Here is a 5,407-nt window from a genome sequence, read left to right as displayed (position 1 = left end):
TGCAGCTCTGGCTCTCACGCTCCACCTGTGCCTCAGTGATATATTAACATGTTCACAGGTGACAAGAAGTAACAAAAAAAAATCTATATCATATATACGTGTGAGCTCTCCATCCAGTGCTGTATTTTCTCTAATTTCGGGTCCATTATTTAAAATAATTTTTGTCCGTCTGGTGTTTTGCTGATTAAATCGGAATCATGTATAATGATTATGTTACAAGTTGTCTTTCTTTTTCTTGGTCTGTCCTCAGCTAATTTATCTTTTCTGTATGTTTAATCTTTGGGTTTTGTAAATGGTCTTATCATCCTTGATTTGCGTTTTTTAATTTCGCATGTTTTTTTTCCCTGAAAATTGAGGTATAAAAAAAGCTAACTATTTTAATGTGGGGGAAAAAAAAACCCTGCAAAATCCAAAATGCCCCTAAATTGCACAAAAACACATCAACACATGAAAAAAACCAAGCGATAACTGTCCCCCAATTTGCCTCTTTTCTCCTTGATTTGTTTGGTTTTTACCTTATTAGGAGGCGGATTCACATATTTACACACAAACGCAAATTTTTATGCCAATATAAAAAACATTTAAAAAAAAAAAATTTTTTATGTTAGCATAAAATTCTGTTTATGTGTATATTTTGGGTCGAAAATTTGGGGACTGTTGTCGAAGGTCTCCATCGAGGTCTCCATCGAATTTTACATTCATCCAATCATATTTTTGACCTCTGTTGGAGTTGTTCCATTGTTCTCCATACTTTACATTATTGTGCATTCACATATTTGTTCCAAATATACTCCAGTCCCCAAGTGGAGAATACAATTATGTTGCTGCCTCCACCTCGACCCCCACTGCTGTCAATTACCTGTATTATTATTTTTGGAGGATATTTATCATACGCTGCCGCTCGTTGGATTTTTGCAGCGGAATACATCGGGAGGCTTCCGCCTCTTGATGTATCGGGGAGGCTGCCGCGCAGCGTTTATTCGACGCCTGGCGTAGAAATAAACGCAGAGGGCAACTTTTCAACTTTTCACGTCGCTGATGAGGCTCAGAGGTCCTGATGAACATGCCCCAAAAAGTTTGTCTCTTCGTATTGCTATTACGGATTGTCCTAAATTCGATTGTTTGCACACATCCACAGGATTGGAGAGAACAATCCGATTTGTGGGGTCCAATTTTTTACAAGCAAAGCAAACAGGCATTGCTATTAAATCTGGATCATAGTATTATAAACAATCTGCATATTAATCTTTTCAATCCTGTAGTCACGGCCATATAATCCGATTAACACGCGATATGCTGGATATAAGAAGAAAAGTGTTGTGAAAGTCATGTAATATCAGCTGTAGACCCTGTATACAGTAATTACAGACATGTCGACATAGTGTGACAGGTATGCGAGAACTTGTCAAACCAGTCGGTATGGTATGGGAATGCAATGTCCAGAACGTATGAAGGTACAAATGTATCTACAAGAACAAAGTAAAACATAGACTCCCAGAGTTTACTACTCATATTTCATATTAACCTGCTAAAGTATGAAATACATATTAGTCATGAGGGAGGATAGCTTAGTGCTCCAAGGCCTATTTCCCAAGAGTGGGTTTGATTCCAACTCACATCAAACTTGCATTAAGTGCTGGATGGAACGTCCAGGCTGGACGCTCGGCAATCGAAACTCAACTGAGTTCAGTTCTGGTTCCTGAGCATTCGGGCTGGACATTCTAGAAAGCACATGATGTGAGTTTGACACATCAAACACAGTCATGGGGTGCAAGCTTGAGGCCGGCGGCACACGTGGCTCTTTGAACCCGTTTTTGGACCGTTTTTTAAGCAGTTCATTAAAAAAACGCAAGATTTGATGAAGATGCTGATTTGATGTTGAAATGTATTACCCACCCAATAAAATATTTGCTCCTCTCATCTTTTTGCTTTGTAGTGTTTGTATATACAACCCCATTTTTTCCATACCAAGTACCCAAAATTGTTTAACATTTTAAAGTTTTGAGCTGTGTGAAGGATACTTTTTTGTGTAAGGAACTATAGTTTTCATCATTTCATATAATATTGGAGAATGGCTCATACTCCAATATTTTGTGGAACACAAACAGTGAAAAGAGAAGGGTTTTGGGTACTTTGATGCTTCCGCTACGGTTTTAATCAAGCATTTTTTTAGGCCCGTTCCACACTTGCGAGTGTGATGCGATGAACATGTCAGTTCACTCCCGCGGTGCAGCGTTAGGGCCGTGCGTTCCCGGCTGCATGCGTTGCGAGTGTGATGCGAGTTCATTGCATCACACTCGCAAGTGTGGAATGGGCCTTAGAGATTGGGGGTCATTTACTAAGGGCCCGATTCGCGGTTTCCCGACGTGTTACCCGAATATTTCCGATTTGCACCGATTTTCCCTGTATTGCCCTGGGATTTTGGAGCACGCTATCGGATTGTGGAGCATCGACGCTGGCATGCACGCAATGGAAATCGGGGGCGTGGCCGAATGAAAGGGTCGCGGGACTCGCGCTTACCTTCACTAGGTATAGGTCGGTGAACTTCAGTGCATTCTGGTGGGCCTCGGCAGAGTTCAGCGCAGCAGCGCCACCTGGTGGACATAGGAGGAACTACCTTAGTGAATCCCGGCCGGACCCGAATCCACCGCAGAGAACGCGCAGCTGGATCGCGAATGGGCCGGGTAGGCAAATCTTCCCCAATGTGTTCAGTGTTGAGTTTGGACAGTGAAATACAGATTTATATTCCAGGGTTATAGCTCTGGGAGAAATGCTGTCCTCACACTGCTGTGCTCTTAGCTCTTTCCATTAAACTATTCTATAGTTCCTCCCTTCTGCTCTGAGTGCCTGTTGTAACTAGAGGTCTGCTGCGGCGTGTACACAGAGCACATGGGATGGACTGTGGAGAAGATTAATGAACAGAACTAACAGCACAGCAGTGTGAGGACACATCCGCAGTGCACTTGAAGGATTATTATAGAAGGATTATTATAACCACGCCTTTCTATGGTGACACTTTTTATAAAATATAGGGCCACATTTATCACTTGTTTTTTCTGTTGTTTTTGCGCCTTTTCGTTTAGGCGCACCGTTTTTGCGCCCGTTTTGCGATTAAACGTCAAATTAGCCACGCAGCTAAAATAACCACCTTTCCCTCATCTATTGTTCAATTCCAGATGTTTTGCTGCGCCTAATGATATTCATCACGTGCGACTTTTGCAATTAGGCGCACAAACGGGCGCAAAAACACTCCAGCCCGAAGGTGGCGTTATCTGAGAAGAAAGCACTGAGCCCCTTTGCAGAAGAGCTCATTTCTAGCAGCAAAGCTCAGCCAGACGCTAGTACAGATCATACAGACATGAGATACTCTGCAGACACTAGAACATATAATACAGACATGAGATACTCTGCAGACACTAGAACAGTGGTGGCGAACCTATGGCACGGGTGCCAGAGGTGGCACTCGGAGCCCTTTTTGCTGGCACTCAGGCCATTGTCCAAGGACGGAGTTCACCAAACACTGAACTTAAGAGATGCTGCTCTCAGCGCTATTTTAAAGTGACACTTTATTGGCTGTTTGGAACTGCGTGGAAAGTAAGAAGGTGTTGATAGAACTGCATTATCTTTGGAGGTCATCTTGCTGGACCCACCATTTCTTCATGTACAAAGTGACCCTGGAAAGAAGCTACAATGATAGTTTGAATTTGCCTTCCTTCTGTCAACTATATTTTGGATGTAGTTTGGGCACTCTGTCTGTAAAAGGTTCGCCATCACTGCACTAGAACATATAATACAGACATTACATACACTGCAGACACTAGTAGAGATAATACAGACATTAGATACATTACAGACACTAGAACAGATAATAGATACATTAGATACATTACAGACACTGGAACATATAATAGATACATTAGATACATTACAGACAGGAGCTGCAGACTCTATTTACAGTTCATCACCTTCTATTTACAAAATATTCTGCAAAACGCTGAGCTCACAGCAAGAGAGGAGAGAAGTTTTCAGAATGTTGCAGATACTACAGACAAGTGTCCCCCATGTAATTCTGCACAGTATCACCAGTGTGTCTGAGGGGGATATTGTGCAGAATTACAGGGGTGCAGCAGGAGACCAGCACTGGGAGATCCCCTCCAGGAGAAGCCCCTGCTGAGGAGGTCACTGGGTGCAGGGTGTCACACACCTGGGTGCTGCTGTGAGTGTTATCTTCATTCTGGGCTGTGGGAGAAGCAGAGAGGAGCTTGTAGGAGGATCACATGTAAGTGTCCGAATCTAACATTGCGCCTAAACTGCGCCTAAACTGTGTTAAAGTAAAGTGATTAATAAGAGGCAGGAAATATACTTATCACAGATGGTTGTAGCTTGTGATAATTCTGGCAAAACAGTGCGCCCGAATTTAGGCGCAACTACTACACTTAGGCGCACAAAAGTGATAAATGTGGCCCATAATTTATAAATAAAATAATATTTTCAAATTTCTCCCAATCAACCGCACCTCACCCGAACCTGGACAGTAGCAAAATACAACAAAAATGACAGATGCACTTTAATCATTAATGATTGTTCTGACCTAGGGGACCAGTATTACTCGCTGGCGTTGATGATTATAGATTTTCCTAGATTCAATCTATTTTATTATCTTGAAAACTTCAACATGATACAGTAACAATTGTAGTTAATGCAAAACAATTGTTTTACTTGCCTTTTAGATATTTTGCACCTCTTATTTAATAATTTTAAAACAAATTGCAGTAGTGATTCTCCCTCTCAAAACAAACGGAACAATAGCCATGTAGCAATCCTCACCTTCCCATCCTGAGTAGCACAGAATAGGGTATTTTCCTATGATATATATATATATACTGTATAATGATAAAATGTAAAGGGGTATTCCTCCCACAAAAAAAATTTTCTTAAATTTACTCAGGATAGCACAATAACACATTCTCTAATTCACTGTTATAAAAATGCAGCATTTCACAGATATAAGGCCAACCTGTCTCTATCAGTCCTGCTGTACACAATTTCAGTTGCCCCTAGACACGACCCTATAACTTCTGACTTAGGGTTGGGGATACAGATGAGCGAGTATACTCGTCCGAGTATACTGCTCGGTCTAGTATTAGCATACTCGGACCGGCCATACTCTGACCGGCTCATTGCTCGGATGAGTATCTCGCCGGCTCGAGATCGAGCATTAAATTAATAAAAGACAGTGAAAAACAGTGTTTACAGTGCAGAATAACACATTACAGATGTTTTACTTGTAAGAACACAATGAAATAACACTATTCTTCACTTTGCAGGTGTTCGCGCGTGTCTCCCGCTAAGTTAGGAGATGTTCGGAACATCTGGAATGTGAAGAATATTGTTCTTTCAATGTGTC

The sequence above is a fragment of the Engystomops pustulosus genome, chromosome 3 (assembly GCF_040894005.1).
Source record: "Engystomops pustulosus chromosome 3, aEngPut4.maternal, whole genome shotgun sequence".
In the NCBI taxonomy this organism is placed as follows: domain Eukaryota; kingdom Metazoa; phylum Chordata; class Amphibia; order Anura; family Leptodactylidae; genus Engystomops; species Engystomops pustulosus.
The sequence above is the reverse complement of the archived record's forward strand: the minus strand, read 5'-3'. Positions refer to the sequence as shown.